Raw genomic sequence first — 19,671 nt, 5'->3', positions numbered from 1 at the left:
AGATGATTCACCCTTCTGCCCATTTCTGCAAAAGCTAGTACAGACTGCAGCCCCACCGACCACGCCTCTGATGCTGTCTTCCTGGGAATCCATAGTCCTCTCCCCAGGCTGGGACTGTGAGTAGGGGTGTCTCACTTCCCTTTGTATCTGGCATAAATGTTTTGTTTTTGACTGGAACATCCAAGTTCCAATAGCATCCTTAATACCATATTAGAGCCAGGTTCTGAGTCTTAAGTGAAGTAAATATTTTTTCCTCGATCTCAAATCCATGCTTCATCCCTCTGAGTTACCCTGAGATAAACAAATTGGAGGCTGACTAGGAAGCCAGGGCTCCGGCACTGAGTCAGTAGTGGCCATGAAAGAAAAGAGCCTGAAGGAGAAGGTATTAGGGCTTTTGTGTGGTTCCAACTGACTGCCTGAGCCGCTGCCATTGACTCTTGTCTCTGATTTCTAAAAATATCAAGTTTTCTTCCTTAATTATGAGGACAAGGTTAATCAGCTTATCTATTTCCTTTGCCTTTATTATAGGATGACAGGTCAAGAACAGAGAAGTGCAAACTTGAAAGAAAAGGTCTAGGTTGAATGACATAGAGGATTTGGGGGTGATTTTTCTCCTCCTTTCTTCCCCAATATGTAAGTCTCTTGCATCTTGTTCTTGATTTGCTTCCTCACTCTGCACTCCCTTCTTCAAGGGATCCCCCACTGTAGTCCCATTTGATTTCAAACATTAATCTTTCACCTCATCCTGAACATGTCATTTATATAGTCATTCAACAAACACTGATGGTGCTCCTACCCTAGGCCAGGCCATGGTGAAGAATGGTGCTCAGAGCCATAGTCCCTGCCTTTATGGAACTCTTAGTCTACTGAGAAAGATAGACATGAACAACATTTCAGTATGGAAAAGAACAAGTGTGAGAGATGCCGGCAGGCACCCATTTTCCCAGCAGCAGGTGTATAAAGTAACCCATCATTCCCACCCCTACTCCATTATAAGGAATTAGCAAGGATTAACCCGTCCATCTGAGTCCTGGACCCCCTCTCACATTCCTGCTCTCTCAAGGCGTTTTCAGTGAGTTTTCTCCTTTTCCCATCTTTTCTCCCTCCACTTTTCATGGATCCTTTTCATCAGCATCCAAACAAGCTCTAGTCCAGTGTGCATAATTATCACTCAGGGGAATTATTAACCTAGGCTCTGAGGCTCGGACCCCTAGAGATCCTGATTCAGTAAGTTTGAGGGGACGATGCTGAGACCTCATTGATAGCAAGCTCCTTAGGCAAATGAATCACAGAGGTCCCCGGACTAGACATTGTTCTCATAATATCCATCTTTACTCCTCCCCACCCACACCATTCCCCAGCCACTGCCTCGCCCTTCCTTGTCCTTCATACACACTTTCTTGAAAGAGTTCTCTACATTTGCTATTTCATCCCACCTCCCATTCACTTGTTTCTTTTATTTTTATTAGGTAATGCATGTAAGTAGTTCTAAAAAAGAAAGAAAGCTGTAAGACTTGTAATAAAACTTCAGACCTGACCCCTTTCTCCTACTGCTTCTCATTCACGAGTCCTACTCTCTAGGGATTCTTTCAGCATTGATCTTCAGATTTCTAAATAACATTCTTATACTACTTGTTTGTTGGCTGGGGTTCCCCCCCCCGCCCCCCGCTTTTCAGGCATGATTTATTGACTTCCTTCTAATGAAAAGGAGGATTTAGCTCTTAGACTCCACCTAAGTGGGGTATATATACATTTCATGTTCCATGTCACAATCCTCCCAAATGTTTATATCAAATTTTTGATGGTCAATTAGTATTTAGTGTTTACATTATGATAACTACACAAGAAACACTTGTAGCTGGGTCATATCTTGCATTATGATTACTCTCCTTTCTTGTACATTTTTGTTTTTCTAGAAGAACTGCACCAGACTGAAGAAGACTAAAGAGATATGAATTAAAAGCAACACGCAATTCTGCTTTGGATTGGTTTGCTATAAAAGACATTATTGGGAAAACTGGTAAAAATTGAGAGTGGTTTGAGCATTAGGTGGCAGCAATATTTGAGCATGAATTTCCTGATTTTGATGGTTGTATGATAGTTGTGTATGAGAATATATAAGGTATTAAGGGATGATGGGATATCAGATTACCAAATAAATCCCAAATGGTTCAGGGAAAAAAAGTTCTTTGTTCTGTACTTACTACAAAAGAATTTGTGACTTTTTTTCAAAATAAAAACAAATTAAGAAAAATTAACCAGATCACGTTATTACAGTGGTTCTTTACTATATTTGAAATGAAACTTAATCTCTTTACCATGGTCTACAAGTCTCCCTCAAAGCTCCTTTCTTACAATTTTCTCCTTCAATAACCACATTTCAGCCACTTTGGTCTCCTGTTTGTTCTTAGGTGACATTAAGCTCATTAACAACTCAGAGCATTTCACTCTTGCTATCGGTCTGTGACATCTTTCTCCTGGGTTTTAGATGGCCGCTTTCTTATCCTTCAGAGTTCAGTTCATACGGTCAGCTCCTCAGAGACACCTCTCCTGGCTATAATCTCTAAAGCAGGACGCCTGCTTTTATTAACAGCACATGACCTAATGTGTATTTATATTCTTTACATGTTTTATCTCTCTTCTTTACCAGAATATAAATCCACAGCTATTTTGTTGACAGTGGTATGCCCAGAGTTTAGTAAAATACCAGACACATTTGAAGAATTCAGCATTTTTAAATAAATGAGTAAATTATATTGATTATATATTAAAGTAACACTAGCCTAAACTTGCAAATTCATCTATAATCCATTCCCATCACCTCCTTTGGCCTAGCAGATTATTTTTGGAAATCAGAAATACTTTGAAAACCTTCAGCTCATCTAATACCAAGATACATTCTATACATATTTTATATCTCCAGAAAATATTCTTCTTCCTTGTGTTTCATCTTCAAGATCTTCTACTACATGCCTAAAAAATCAACAATAAATTGCACTACTTAAAAGAACCCTTCAAAATCTGGTCATTCATTAACCACAGAACTGAAGGGCTCAATGTTCCTGGGATAGAATTTCTGGGATTCATCGATTTGGTACAGTGTGTTTAATGTCTCTAAAAAGTGACTCACTCCCAAATGTGTCTTAGCTAAAGCTGTTTACACATCTTATCTTACTTCCAAATAATAAAAAATACCCAATTATGGTGAACCTGTCCAGGTGCCATTATCTCTATGAAGTCTCCAGTAACCAAAATTTCTTACTCTTTGGAACACCAATCACCACAGCAAAGAAAATGTAAAGTAAAAAATGTAATGTGCCACAATTGTAATTATCTGGTAACTGCCAAACATGGATAATTTTTTATTTATTTTATATATTTTTTAAAGATTTTATTTATTTGACAGAGACAGCACAAGCAGAGGGAGAGAGAGGGAGAAGCAGGCTCCCTGCTGAGCAAGGAGCTGGATGTGGGACTCGATCCCGGACCCTGGGATCATGACCCGAGCCGAAGGCAGCCACTTAACTGACTGAGCCACCCAGGCGTCCCATGGATAATTTTTTAAATTAAGGTATCATTTACATACAATAATATTCATACATTTTGTTGCACAGTTCTATGAATTTTGACAAATGCTCAGTCATGTAACCACTAATATCATCAAAATATAGAATATTTTCATCATCCCCCAAAGCTCCTTCAGAACCCTATGTAGTCAACCCCTCCCCCCACCCAAACCCTAGAAACCACTGAATTGTTCTGTGTTCCAACTGTTTAGGCTTTTCTAGAATGTCATATAAATGGAATCCTACAATGTGTAGCCTTTTGAGTCTGGCTTCTTTCACATAGCAAAATGCATCTAAGACTAGTCCATGTTATTGCTTGCATCAATAGTTCCTTTTTATTGCTTAGTCTATTACATGGATATACCATAGTGTGCTTACCCCATTACCAGTTGAGAGACAATTGGATTGTTTCCAGATTTTGAATAAAACCTCTAAAAACTGGGGCAACCTGGCTGGCTCAGTCAGAAGAACATGCGATTCTTGACCTCAGGGTCATTGAGTTCAAGCCCCATATTGGATGTAGAGATTACTAAAAAAAATAAATAAACTTTTAAAAATTCCCTTAAAAAAACCCTCTAAAAACATGTACATGCAGGTTTTTGTGTTGGGCTACATTTTAAAATTTGATAAGAATAGGGTTATGCCAAAATAAAGCATTGTTCTGAGAGCAAAATAGAGAATCAAAGACAGTGTAATTACTTGAACAAGTTTTTTTTAAAAATTACTCTAATGAAGCAGAAGGAAAACACAGAGTCACAGAGGAAGAAACAAAACACATGCCAATATAAAGAAGGAATAATAATAATAAACTCTCCAGAACTACAAGGAACTATAGGGTATATGTAATAGAAAGAAGGAATAGAAAATATTAATTTTTAAATCCATAACAAGCAGAACTTGCTTAGGAAAGAGTAATAGAAAGATGGAAAAATACTGTTATATCTCATCACAAAATTCTTATGAATATTCCAGTAAAAAGCTGGACATCTCCAGATGCACCAATCACAACAGGCACAACAGCAGTCATGGCCTCCCCGATCACTGACAGTAAGACGAGTGACAGTGCCTTTCCGGACAACCCAACCATGGCCTCCACCATAGCCACTGCAATTCTGAGACCATTAGAGTGTCCACTAAAGACTCTGGGACTACTGCAGCCTCTGTGTCCTCCTCAGCCACCCCAATACCGATTGAGACCACCACAATAGCTGTGCCCACCACATCCTTCAATACAGTTTCTGAGAGTACCACGACCTTCTGAGAATGTCTATTCCCACCACGGTCTTCCCCATGACCTCTGAAACTATACCTTCCACCACAGCCTCAGAAGCCACTGTGGAGCCTATGTGCAAAATGGGCTCCAGTACAGACTGAGCCCATCAAGGCCATCATGGCCATCTCATCAGTCTCTCAGTTCACCACAGATTTGTCCACTTTTTCTGTACCTACTACAAATAACACCACAGTTTCTGAGGCCCTGACTATGTCAGCCACAGCCTCAGAGATCACCATAAGCCTTTACTTTAGTCTCATCACCCCACCCCGGGCCTCTACTTTTGCCTCTGGGGTCCCCAGAGTCTCCACCAGGGTCTCTGGACCTTTCACGGTCTCTTCCATCACCTTGGTGCCCATCAAGGCCATTGACTTTTCTACTCAGTCCATCACCAACACAGCTGTATCAGGTTCTGACCACCATGTCTTCTCTAAGCACACACACTTACCTCCAGTGTCAACCATCACCTTTTTGCCTGTTTCTGTCATTTCTGCTCTAGACTCTAGTCAAGCCATCACTCCTGTTAGATATACTTCTGTTCTCTCTTCTTGAATCCTATTGATTTCTACTCTGGTCTCACCTTCTTTTGCTCAGGGTCCATCATTTCCAACCCAAACAGAAACACGATGCAAGTTTCTCCCCCCATCCCCAACACACAAGTTAATTATATTCCATCACTTCTGCCTAGAGGGAACTCACCTTAACTCTGTGACAAACACCCTAATTTGTCAGATACTGTCATTTCCGAGCCAAGCACAATCAGCTCTGTTCCACCCACCACCTGTGACACTGCCATCCCATCTTCAATATATTGAGCCCTGGTCCAGGGACTACAAACTACACTTCATGGGCCAAATCTGGCCTGTTACCTGTTTTCCCAAATGAGGTGTTATTGGAATACAGCCACATGTACTCCTTTATATCTATAGCTGCTCTCCAGCTACTTTGCATACTTGTGGCAGAGACTTTGTGACCCAACTAGCTTAAAAACTTACCATCTGATGACCCTTTACCAACCCTTGCTCCAAGTTTGGTTAAGACCAAAAAATGATTTTTTTCATCTCTGGCACATGCTCCGAATAAAACCACCTCTGCACTTGCCATCAGCTCTCATGCTGGATGTGATTCTACCCACTTTGTCCTGAGCTACCCAGTGCCATTCCAGTGACTGACACTGTTCTTGTATCAGTGTAAGCACTTCCAGTCTAAGCACAACCCTTGCTGCGGATGCCACCTGCTCTAGGTATTAGGTCCTCCCGCCTTGTTCTGAGTCCAGCCTCTCCTTCCCTAGGGCCAGCCTCCTCCCTGTGGTCAGGTTCTTCCACATATGTTCTGAGCACACTCACCTCACCTTTGTTGACCACCATGATTGTGTTAGATTATGTCACCTGTGCTCCCAGCCGTGGCCACTGTCTCACCCTCAGTAAATCTGATCCCATCATCCCTTCCTCTAGCAATGGCCTTATACCTTAAATGTGAGTACATTATAAGAATATCAGACCCTATCTCTTATCCCAGCCTACCCTCCCTATTTGGCTGATCACTTCTAAAATTGAATAAATCAATCCCAGTCACGTTTCCTCAATCTTAGTCTCCAGCATCACCAGCACCACCAGTGGACATAGCCTACCTCCTCTTCTCTAAGACACTCACCTCTCTCTGAGGCCCTCATGGTTTCAGGTGAATCACTTTCCACCATCTCTCCTCCCACCACAACAGCTCTTCTCAACCACCACCACCATTAGTGTGTTAGATCAATCCCTCTGCTCTAAGTACACCTGCCTCCTCTTCAATTATTGTCACTATAAATGCATCATATCATGTGATCTGTTTCCTAGGCACCAGGACCACTGGAACCAGACCAACCACCCCCATGTCTGTCACCATGGCCCCTGCAATGGACTCCATATCCCCCGCTACCAGGAATATTGCCCCTGAGCTGGACCCAAATACCTCGGACCTGGGCACATCCACTTTTGGAGCACCATCTATCAGCTCTGTTCCAAATACCAGGAACACCGGGATGAGATCTACCCAGGAGCCAACCACCACTCCTGGAAGCAGTACACTTCACATAAAATAGACTCAGTCACCACGGGCACGGACACAGTTACCATGAGCCAAATGCCAACATGCGACGAAGCCAAGTAGATATTTGTAGCCCTGGGGCATCATCCTCATCTCTCTGTCTGCAGTCGGGGTAGGTATTGGACCATTAGCAGGACTGCGTTTTTGGCTGGTGAGTATCAAGGCTGAGTTAACAGAGGATCCTGCTAAGAAGGTATATTATGAATGGGAGAAGAATTCATGTAAACAGTGCTATTAGGATATCCAGAATGAGAGAGGAGAATAAGTTGGTGTGCTAGGAGGAAAAGAATCATGTAGCATGCTATGAAGACCAGAAAGAATGATTAAATCAGGGAAAGTGATAAAAGTAAAGTAGAAAAAGAGGAGGAAATACACAAAATTGGGGCTAACGTGAAAGGATATTTTGTGAAAGGGGAGGAAAACAGAAGGTTTTCTTAAACAAAATCTGAAAGTAAGACTGTTTTAGCACTGGAAGAAGAATCTCCAGGGAGTAAGGGCTCGTTAGGCCCTCACTCTGCTTACTGATTTCCATTGCAAATTTTAGCACCAGTTACCCATGGACACTTCTTGGCCTCTGATAGTTTTGCACAGGTAGAGATAAATAGTCTACCTTGGTTTTCTTCAGCTTAGCTGCTAGACAGGCAATGTCAAAATATTTCACTAAATCTGAGAGAGAACAGGAGGGAAATACAGAAAGAAAGCAGGAATGGGGGACGCCTGGGTGGCTCAGTCGGTTAAGCGCCTGCCTTCGGCTCAGGTCATGATCTCAGGGTCCTGGGATCGAGTCCTGTGTCGGGCTCCCTGCTCAGCTGGTAGCCTGCTTCTCCCTCTGCCTGCCAGTCTCCTTGCTTGTGCTTTCTCGCGCTCTCTGTCAAATAAAGAAAATCTTAAAAAAAAAAAAAAAAAAAGAAAGAAAGAAAGAAAGCAGGAGGGGTGCCTGGGTGGATCAGTCAGTTAAGTGTCCCACTCTTGATTTCAGTTCAGGTCATGATCTCAAGGTTGGGATATTGAGCCCCATGATCAGCATGGAGTCTGCTTGATATTCTCTCTCTGCCCCTCCCCCCCCCACTTGCATGCTCTCTCATAAATAAATAAATAAATAGATAAATAAATAAATAAATAAATAAAATCCTGGTTTTGTCTGGGCTGGTCACTCTCTGACTTCCCACTGTATCTCTGCTTTCTGGTCTTGCTCTTTCTCCAGATACTTATTTTTCCTATTCTGATTTTTAAATTTATTTACATTTTTCCCGTTTTCTTATAGTTTCTGTCACTAAGCTCACATGTAAGGAATGATTCAGGGTACAAATCTGTGGAGGGCTGGATGTAGGTCATACTGCCTCACAAGACACTGTGCATCTCTTCCCAGCTCTGAGTTCAGTGATACCACACTGGTAGCTTAAAAATTCTGCGGTGGAAGTATTTACATTCTAGAAACCAGCAAATGCTACAAATCATGTCTGTTTCCCTCTGGAGAGTCAGGCGTTAAATGATCACTAGTATACCACTGGTAAAAGTGGATAAGCAAATGCAACACATGCTGCAGCCAAAGGCTGGCATAATATAGTCAATTCACTAGCATTCTTTAGCTCAGAATTTTCAGCCTACCTCCATATGTAGGGTACAAAATGAAGACCATCATCCAGAAATGACTTACTAAATTACCTTATAATTTATGTGCAAGATCAACAGATAATGAGAACTAAATTAACTGAGCTTTTACTAAGTGCTAGGCCCAGAGCTGAGTGCTTAAAATGTGTCGTTTCATTTAATTTGCTCTACAGTCCTGTGGGAATATAATACCCACCTTATAGGTGAGGAGCCTGGAGCTCTGTGATCTTAGTTATTTGTCCCAGCACATGTAGTACAGGGCAGATCTGGGACTCTAACCCAGGTTGGTTTGATCCTGGAGTCCATGCCTATAATCTCAAGGCTCTATATGAATACTCTCTGTCCTCAGCTTCCTTAGCTGACTAATAGAGTGAATGGCTCTGTCTTCTAAGTGAGTCTCCACAATTTCACATAGGGATGTAGATTGACTTTTGTCTCGAAAGTCCAACAGCACATAACCTTACCATGATGCAAAGGATGTACTGCAAAGGTTGTACTAATAAAGTGACAAGGGGGGTGCCTGGGTGGCTCAGTCAGTTAAGCAACTGACTCTTGATTTTAGCTTAGGTCATGATCTCAGGGTTGTAGGATGAAGCCCCACATTGGGCTCTGCACTCAATGCAGAGTCTGCTTATCCCTCTCCTTCCTCCCCCTTACACACTCTCTCTCTGTCTATCTCTTAAAACAAATAAATAAATAGGGCACCTGGGTGGCTCAGTCAGTTAAGGGTCTGCCTTCACTCAGGTCATGATCCCAGGGTCCTGGGATCGAGCCCCGCATCAGGCTCCTGCTCGGCCGGAAGCCTGCTTCTCCCTCTCCCACTCCCCCTGCTTGTGTTCCCTCTCTCGCTGTGTCTCTGTCAAATAAATAAATAAAATCTTTTTTAAAAAATAAATAAAATCTTTAAGAAAAAATGAAGTGACAATGAAAGTTGTTTACTCAGAAAGATTGTGAAACAACAAAGAGAGACACAAAGACACAATAAAGATGGTAAAGAGAGGAGAAAATCGATGATTCTAGAAGTAAAAATTCAATGGTGAAAGAGATGATAAAGTGAGATAAGGGATAAGAGATAAGTTTGCTGATAAGAGAGAAGAGAAATTAATTTTATAATATTCTTTTTTTCTCCTTTAGAGGGACTTTTCCTTCCCCCTGATAAATAGTGACACTTACTACCCTCATGACTATAGCGTTGGCCTTGGTCTGGACTCTGGCCTGTTCCATAGCCTGGAAAATGAACTGGTCCATGGAGGAGCACGGGGCTTTGGACACAGAGTGGGCCATGAATTGAGCCACAGCTGTGGGAGTGGTTATGGCATCAATCATGGCAGGAGTCATGGACACAGAGGAGGCCATTACAATAGCCATGAAATGGATCACAGAGGAGGCCACTAAGGAAACTATGAAGTGGGCCACAGAAGAAGGCCCCAGGAAGCCACAGCAGGACAAGGTGGTTATGGCCATAGACTGGATAATATTATGGAAAAAATTATGGAAAAACTATTATCCAGTCTATTATAGTCATAGTCTATGACTATTATCCAGTCTATTATAGTCATAGACTATGTCACAGTCATAGTCATAGACTATAGTCATAGACTATGACTATAATAGACTGGATAATGTATTAGAAAATATTATGGAAAAAGAAAGCATGGGAGGGCATCATAGAGGAGAAGAAAAGAATGATCACAGAATGATTGAAATGAAGTATAGGGGCACCTGGCTGGCTCACTCAGTAGAGCATACGACTCTTGATCTCAAGGTTGTGAGTTCAAGCCTCATGTTGGGCATGGGCCTACTTAAAAAAAAATTAAATGGAGTATAAAAATGTTCTCAAGGAGTAAGTTTAGAGATCAAGAAAAGGACCAGCAAAAAGATCTCAGAGACCTTGACCAACACTGGGAAAAATCAAGCAGAGACTGGGTTTGGAGGAGATGCACAGCATTACCAGGCTTGGAGATTACTTCAAGGTAAAGCTTTCTTGAATTCTACCTGAGTCTCAGACTCTATTGTAGGGAATCATAGTGATCATCCTCAGGACATTTTCTCTCCCATCTCCCACCATCCAAGTCATGGTCAGTGTTTCTCATCCCTTTTTCCTCAGGGTGCTATAAATGCTACCACACATCTCTAAGGAACAAAAGCATGCAATAAATATATTATCAGGACCACAGGCTTACTTGTTTTCCTATTTGTTCTTTTAGTTTTCATGGAGTTGTTGTTTTCTTTTTTAATGCTTACTATGTCCCAGGTGCTGTCCCAGAAGCCTTTAAATACATCATTTAATCCTTAAAAAGTCTTTGAAGAGACTTTGAGGTAGACAAAGATATTTAAGTAAGACACAAAAAAACACTAACTATAAAGAAAAGTTTGATGATTTGGACTTCATTGAAGTCCAGTATCAGAATGTATCTGCAAGAGAATGAAAAGGAAAGCCAAATATAGGATCAGATACTGTAATACTTACATCTGACAAAAGACTCATATATCCAGAATATAAAAAGTACTACAAATCAATAAGAAAAAAAAAACAAAACAGGGCAATTAAAAATGGGCAGAAGATTAGATAAGTATTTAACAAAAGAGTATATCAAAATGCTTAGTGAACATTTGAAAAGGTGCTCAATATTATTTTTTATCAGAGAAATGAAAATTAAAACCACAGCAAGATACCACCACAGATATACCAAAATGAGTCGAATTTAAATGACTGATAATACCAAGTATTGGCAAGGATGGGGAACAACTGGATTCTTAAACATTGTTAGTGGGAGTATAAACTGATACAATTATTTGGAGAAAATGGCAACACTAAACTTAAACACACATGTATCCTATGACCCAGAAATCCTAATCCTGAGTAACTATATCCAACAGAAATGAATGCCTTTGTCCACCAAAAGACATGTCTCAAAGCAGCTTTACCTAAAATAGTGCTGAGCTGGCAATTATCCAAAGTCTATTAACATTTGCATGGGTAAATACATTGTGACATATTTATACAATGGAATGCTATTCTCTTAAAGCAAATCCATTTTCATCTCCCCCAGCCATGGGCCTGATCAGGGGGCAGATAGAAGAAGCTGATTGATGCATGCTTTATAATGAACCAGAAGATCCTAGTTTTAATTCATCCTCAAGTCCAAATCAGTACAAGGCCCACATCTAAAGGCAATGCAAGTGATAATATTTCTTCCACAAATGCTGTCTAATTTCAAATTGTTACCCTTAATAATCCCAGAAGATGCCCACCTCCAGGGTGACATGAATGCAATTAGTCCGAGGGGGAAGCAAACTGGCTTCCTGTGTGAGCCCAGCTGATGGGCCTGCACGTTTAGCTGACTCCCATCCCTCTTGGAATTCAATGATTTTTAAGTCTTAATCATTATAGACTAGTTTAGCTCACATGTAGCCTCTTTATCTCTATTGTCAAATGAAATTAAAAAAAGAGGGGCACCTGGGTGGCTCAGTCATTAAGCGTCTGCCTTCGGCTCAGGTCATGATCCCAGGGTCCTGCATCGGGCTCCCTGCTCGGGGGGAAGCCTGCTTCTCCCTCTCCCACTCCCCCTGCTTGTGTTCCCTCTCTCGCTGTGTCTCTCTCTGTCAAATAAATAAATAAAATCTTTTAAAAAAAATTAATTAAAAAAAGAAAGGTGGGGGAAATTTAAAGAAAAGGTTTAGGTTGAATGAAGATGAGGGTTTTAGATGACCCCCCCAATCTTGCGCTGCTCCCGGTCTCCCTAACTGGAGTCTCTTCCTCCTCCCGCGCTGGCACTGAGATTGACCCCAACACTGTCTGCCATCAGAGCAGGTACTTCCTTCCCCCCTCACATTCCATTGTTAGAGTAGCAGCTACCATGAAATGCAAACAACCACTTCTGCCCAAGGCATAGTCACCACTGGGACATACACAACTACCCCTGTCTTGGTTACCACCAACCCTAGAACAAAATCTAGTATTTCTGTTTCAGAGAAAATCAACACTGGAATAGAAACAACCTCGACTGACATAGACGCCACTGCCACTGAAGTGGGCACGAGCACTTCTGTGCAAGGTAAAGCACTTCTGGAACAGCTACATCTACTCTTGTCTCAGGTACCACTATTGCTGGAATAGGCACCATCTCCTCCTTCCAAGCGTCACCCACTAAGGAAATAGGCACAACCACTACTGCTCGAATTCGGCCTCCACTGACATACCATCAGTCATCTCCATCTCAGAGACCATCAGCCCTAGAACAGACAGACACTCCTATTTCAGGTAAGGCCAGCACTAACACAAAAATGACCACCTCTGACCAAGACACAACCGCACAAGAACAAGTATCACTTTTGCCCAAGGCATAAGAACTCAAGTGTCCAAAGTACCCACCTTCATCCAGGCACCATCATCACTGGAAAAGGAACAACCACCTCTGCTCAAGGATCAGCAGCCTTGGAGACAGGTATAGAAACTTCTGCTCAAGGTGCAGTCACCCTTGGAATAGGCACAACCATCTTAACACAGTCCTAAGCACATGGGAACTGTCACAACTTCCACCAAGGCACACCCACGTGTGCATCAGGCACATCATCCTTATCCCATATACCATCAACCCATTCACATTATTTCCAAAACAGGTACCATCACCTCTTCCCAAGAATCAGCCACTGCTGAAATAGGATCAGTCTCTCCAGTCCAAAGTTTAACCATTACCAAAAGAGGCATAACCACCCTAATCCTGGACATAGCCATGGTGGGAACAAGCACAACCACTTTTGTCCAGGACACAACCACCCTGGATTGGGCACATCTCTCCTTACCCCAGACAGCACTATGATCAGAACAGGAACCACAACTTTTGCCTGAGGATCATCATCTAGTACTGACAAAGGAACATCAACCTCTGATTGAGCAGACAATCACTGGAGCAAGCACATCCCTAAGTCCACGTCCAACCGTCATGAGAAAAGACAGCCCCTTCCATCTCAGTCACCACAAGCTCTGTCTCAGGTAATACCAGCCCTGGAAGACAAAAACCTTCTCTGGCCAAGGCAAGAGCCCCCATTGGAATAGTGTGAACACTGCTTCTTAAGGACAACCTGCACTAGAACCTATGTCTTAGACACCAACTGTATTCCTGTGGCTGGAACATCACACTCTGCTCTGAGCACGACCCTCACTGAGATAGGCGCAACCATTCCTGCTTCAGGAACCATGGCCCAGGGACCTGCCTCTACCCTAGTCACTGCAGTTGTGAAGTAGTATCTACCCTTGAAACTGTTGGATTCACTGAAAACACCCATGAAGCAGACCAGGTCCTTTCCATTATACACACAGTTTGAGCCCTACTCCAGTGACTGTGGTAAAGCCAAGATATTCATGGCCTGGGGCACATCCTCATTTCTCTGGCTTCAGCTGTAGCTGCTGTCATTCTGTTAGTAGAACTTGGATTTTACCTGCCGAGTATTTGCCACTGGTTAATGAGGAGGCATTGGTGACAACAGATCACAGGTTAGGGTGTATGTGTGGAATGCATGGAAATAGTATCATTTAAAGTTTTCATAGTTAGAAATAATAAATATTGAAGATTGTCGGAACCAAAAAAAACCAAAAAAGACACTCAAACAGAAAGCACTGAATCTTATAGAGACAAGGTAGGAAGAGTAAAGCAGAAAACAAAAAGAGAGATGGAGAAAGGAGATAAAAATAGAGAGGGGAGGGAGGGTTGGAGTCTAGGAGAATGAGAGACAGGGAATAGAAGGAACAAAACTCTAAGATTCCCAAAATTTAGCACCAAAGGGGGCCTTTTTAGGTGCAAAGGAGAGGAGAATTAAGTGTTCTACACTGGCTTCCCTTTGGGTTCTACCCTTTAATTCAGTTGTGCTCTCCAAGAGCACAGTCCTTGCCCTTTAACGTTTCTACCCCATTGGGGGTGAAACTGTGCTTGTATCTTCTTAGCAGAGCTGAACTAGGTTGGCACACAAGAGCCTGTGGCCATATCAAGGCAGAATAACAGGAATAAACTAGAGAGGATGGGAGACAAAACAGTCTCTGATGAAGTGCTGAGTTTGCAGAGCTCAGCCAGGCCTCCCTGGCTCTCCAGCATTCCTCCTTGGGGTTGAGAGAGCGGCATTCAGTCTCAGACTGCAATCTGCATTCAGATATTCACCAGGACTTTCTGTCTTATTCCAGTGTATTTACCTCTTGTTCTGAATTTTTATTTTATATCTTTTGTTATGGAGAGATTACCTTACATAACATGTGGAAAATGGCGAGGTATAAATGATGAAGACAACTTGGACCATAAATGGTTTCTTTACTTTTAAACTATTCCATCTGGACAGCATTACATACAGACTCACATCTACTAATCTCCTAAATGTGCTGGCACTCTCTTATTTAAGACCAAGATGTAATAGCAATAATCATGGCAGGTAATGTTTATAAAGCACTTACTTTGTTCCAGGACTGTGTGAGTATTTTACATGTGCTATTTCATTTTATCTTCCCAATAATCCTGTAGGAAAAAAAAATGTGCTATTATTATCTACATTTCATATACAAGGACACTATTCACATTTCATATACAAGGAGGCATAGACAGGTAAGTAACCTACTGAAGGGCACACAACAGACTTAGAACTCAACCCAGGATTTTTAAAATTCAGGAATCCATGCTCTTAACTGCAAGGTTATATGATGAATTTCAAAACTGTGGCTTTTCCAGATTACTCTTAGTCTCCCAAACACACATTTCTTTAGTTAATACAATGACTGATTCTTGTACTTTGATGGGGTCCATCCTCTGAATATTTGGAGATTGACTGTTTTTGCTTTGTGAATTCTACCATATTGGTACAGCATAATAAATGAAAATTCGTAGGCACAGTAAGGTCATTATTTTATTTGATTTTTGCTTGTTTTGCCATCTTCTCAGAGAGAGAAATAATGAATAACACAACAATGATACAAAGAGGGACACAGAGGAAGTAAAGAAGTTGAGAAGAGATTTTTTTTTTTTTTAAGATTTTATTTATTTATTTGACAGAGAGAGACACAGCCTGAGAGGGAACACAAGCAGGGGGAGTGGGGGAGGGAGAAGCAGGCTTCCCACGGAGCAGGGAGCCCAATATGGGGCTTGATCCCAGGACCCCAGGATCATGACCTGAGCCGAAGGCAGACGCTTAAGGACTGAGCCACCCAGGCGCCCTGAGAAGAGATTTTTTTAAAATGGTTTTCTAAAAAGTAAAAGTCTGTGACTTTAGTCAACCAGGTAGGCTATGAAATGGGAGAGAAGGATTAATTTCTTAAAGTATTTACATTTTTTCCTTTTAGAGGGATACTCTTCTGCTCCTGAGAAACATTAGCATATATTACATCCATGACCTAGGCCTGGGTCCATTGTCCTGAACCAACTGGGGTTAGAGAACATTGTTATTGTTTCAACAATAAAAAGAGCTATGGAGGGGCCCTTGGTTTGGTTCATGAGGAAGCTTTAAGGCAGGCCATGAATGGAGCCACAAGCATGAAGATGATCATGGAATGAGTCTTGAAGTATCCACAGAGGGGGTCAGAGTAGAAGCCACAGACATGGGACCATGATAGAAGTCATGTTAGTGACAACCACAGGGCAGGCTTCAGAGGAAGTCACTGAAGAGGGCATTGCCACAGCCACTGGAAAATGGGAGACATTATAATGAAAGGAGGGGATCATGGAGGAGAAGACAAAGAGCTATAATGGGGAGTGAGTCAAGATGGGAGACCAGGATGTTCCCAGGGAATGGCCGTAGGTGATGGCGTAGCTCAAGAACAGAACCAAGGAAAGCCTCTCAATATCTGACCGACAAGGCTACAGCTCAAGCAGAGCGTGCTTTTGGAAAGATAACCACAATTTATGAGGCTTAGAAATGACCTGAAATAAACGTATTCTCTGGACTCACCCCATAACTCAGCATCTCAAGATCAAGGAGGTTGCTGGCCCTCAAGAGGGGTAGGAATGGGCACAGTGACTGCACTCAACACAGCTGCTTTCCCATTCTCCCTGTGCTCAGGTCATTCCAGTACCCTCCAGAACGTGACTTTGTCTTTGAGAAGTCTTCTTTTCTTCTTTTGTGTCTTCTTCAGATGTCATATGACTAAGAAGAGAATGACTAGACACTCTAAGGAATAAAAATTCATTAATGTATGTGGTATCCAGACAAAATGCTTATCTTTTATTTTTTTAAAGATTTTATTTATTTGAGAGAGAGCATGAGACAGAGAGAGAGAGCATGAGATGGGGGAGGATCAGAGGGAGAAGCAGACTCCCTGCCGAGCAGGGAGCCCGATGCGGGACTCGATCCCGGGACTCCAGGATCATGACCTGAGCCGAAGGCAGTTGCTTAACCAACTGAGCCACTCAGGCGCCGAAAAATGCTTATCTTTTAAGCATTTTTAAATTTTGTCTGTTTTGCTCTTGTCCTTTGTTTCTGAGTGACTGCCTGTGCCACGCAGTGTGCTAAGTGCTTTTACATATACCATCATGTAGTCCTCACAACAACCCAAGAAGTCAAGATTATAATCCCCATTAAGTAAACGAGAAAACTGCAACTCAGAAAAAGGGCTAGTAAGTGAGCAAGATTGTACTGTAAGACAAGTTCTCTAACTCCAATTGGTTCAGGAGGGAAAAAACAAATTTCTGATTTAGAAGTATTATAAGGACTTTTACCCTTAGTGCAGAGTGCTGAGATCCCAGTACCAACATGTTACTGACCACACCACTCATCCATCCCCTGCATGGAACTTCCCGTTGCAGACAACAGGCAGATCAACTTCCAAGTGTAGGGCATCCTAGAATCTAGATTCCTGACCCCTCCCCACTCAACACCTCATTTTCTACCATAGCTCATTCTCTTCCAGCTTCTAGGACTCAGTCATTCACAGTTCTTTCATATCTTAGGATGTAAGCTCTCAAAGAACCCAAATTATCTGTTTTGTTTACTGGGTACAATGTCCAGCACATAGTGGGCAATCACTAAATATTTGTCCCTAACCCTAACCCCTAACCATCTCCTGCTTGTCACCTTACTTCCATCAGGCTTCATATGCCATGAATATTCTTTCACCCAAATGTCTAAATGATCTGAAATGGTTCCTCTCCTAGGAAGCCTTGCCAGATTTTGGAGGGAGTGGAGACAGCTTGTTTTGATTATATATAGTGTAAAATTAAAATTTCCATAGGGTTTATTCCCAATTTGTTTGCCATGAGCTGTGGATGAAGTAACTGCCAGTCCCCTTAGCTCACTACTATCTTTGTTTTATTCTCCTTGTTCAGCTGTCTTTGGGTCATTTCTGTTGGCCTCATCCAAGTGTCTAAACAAAATTGTACTGCAAGCCCTCAGTTCCCCAGCATACTGGCCATGTTTTCCTCGATCATTCAGCTTATCCAGCACACAGCACTGATGAGAAGAAGCAGCTGAGGTTCCCGAGGGTATAAAAGTTCCTATGAATTCTTTAAAAATAAGTGAGGAATACCCCTATGAAGGGGTTTAGAAGCAGGAACATTCTTCTCCAGTTGTCATTACTCCCTGTAGGTCCTATCCAGTGTGTGTACTGGTGAATATTTAACAACCAGTTTTCTGTGGTGCAAATGCTCCCACCATGGCTGATTTCAGGCTATCAATGTGACATCACTGAGCATGAGGTTGAGAAGAGATGTGCAGACACCATTATATACTATTTCCACTAGACAGATACAATAGATGTACATAACTTCATGAACATAGATAATAGTAAATATAGTAAAATAATTGGGAAATAATGAGTTTTGAGTACTTTTGCCATTGTTTTAAATATAATTTAGTTCACTGTAAGCTAATTTAATGTTTAATGATGGCTGAGTTGCAAAAACTGCTGAAATTTTAAAAATTTATGGCGCTTGCCGACAGGTATGCACTGATGCCAATATACCACTGGTCTCATCTCCCCAACAGCCCACAGCCCCACTCCTTCCACCCCCTACTTCCCATGCCCCAGAGATTCCAAAGTCTATCCTTGAGTCTCTCTTCCCCCCTCATTCAAGATGTATTTTACACGCCTACTGTATGCTCAGCAGCTCCCAGAGGTCCAGCCCCCTGTTCCCATTCACATTAAATCTTACTTTATGTGTTCTTCCTGCTAAGTTCTGTTCATGAAGGCCTCCTTCCAGCCTCACTCTCACCCAGGCACTCAGGACTTCTCATCCAGGAAACAAGGTCTTGAGTTAGAACAGGTTTTCAGCCCCATCTCTGCCTCAGAGGGTGGGTCCCCTCCACTTTGACAACTTGATCCTCTTGAACTGTCCTACTTCCTGCTCCTCCTCAGGCCCTGCCTAATGGGATCACGTCATTCTCCATTTTCATGTACCGTCCTGACCTCTGTCCCTTCTCTCTGAGTTCAAGTATTCTGCCTATAGCTGGAAAAACAACAAGCGACATATCCTGCCCCTGCCCAGCCCAGATGATACTATAAAGACTTCCTTTGAAAGATAAAGAGGTGACATTCTATGGAGGAAGCCCAAGGGGCCAGGCACCAGCATCCCCACTCTGCAGCCCCAGGTCCTCCTTCTTGGTGGTCTTCTTCAGATTAAGGACCCATTCTTTGGAGATGCAAACTCCCAGCCCTCCAGCCTCAGATCTCCACCTCTTCTCTCTCAAGACCCTGCATTGTTTGTTTGTTTTTCCTTTTCCTTCTAGGCCTTAGTCTTATCTGGGACTCAGGAGCCCTCCTTTCTAGGCTTCACAGGCAGATTATCTCAAGATGAAGAGAAAAACATTTTCCTTTGCATGTTGGCTGTTGTTTCACCTTCTTCTACTTTTAGGAAATGGTGAGTGATTTCGTTTAAAGAAGGATATTCTTGGAGTTTGAGTAGAGTTTGGGGAAAATTTTGACAACTCCTGGGATGCACACTCTGTCTTGTTAGTTCCCATTTTCCAAAAAGAGGTAAAGGCTCTATTCTCTCCAATTCAACCCAGCATTTATTCTCCATTCTTTTCCCAATAGCAGTTCTTCTGCCCAGAAGACTGGCCTATTTCCTCTGTCAGAAATCAATCTCAAATGGAGATGCATTAGAGTTGACAGAGATCTTAAAGTTAATGTCTGACCACCCACAGTAGGCAGGGATCCATCTC

The 19,671-nt window shown here is 42.2% G+C and overlaps 1 long non-coding RNA gene across 2 annotated transcripts in view; it reads right to left on the bottom strand.

Annotated features, from left to right (window-relative positions):
- Nucleotides 1-19,671, bottom strand: part of LOC144378998 (uncharacterized) — a 98,870-nt gene that overhangs the window by 32,285 nt on the left and 46,914 nt on the right. For both annotated transcript variants that reach the window (XR_013440964.1, XR_013440963.1), the window contains exon 2: nt 14,981-15,041. This is a non-coding gene — a long non-coding RNA (uncharacterized LOC144378998). The remainder of the gene's footprint in view (nt 1-14,980; nt 15,042-19,671) is intronic.

This window comes from Halichoerus grypus, chromosome 9 (genome assembly GCF_964656455.1).
Source record: "Halichoerus grypus chromosome 9, mHalGry1.hap1.1, whole genome shotgun sequence".
NCBI lineage: Eukaryota > Metazoa > Chordata > Mammalia > Carnivora > Phocidae > Halichoerus > Halichoerus grypus.
The sequence above is the reverse complement of the archived record's forward strand: the minus strand, read 5'-3'. Positions and strand labels throughout refer to the sequence as shown.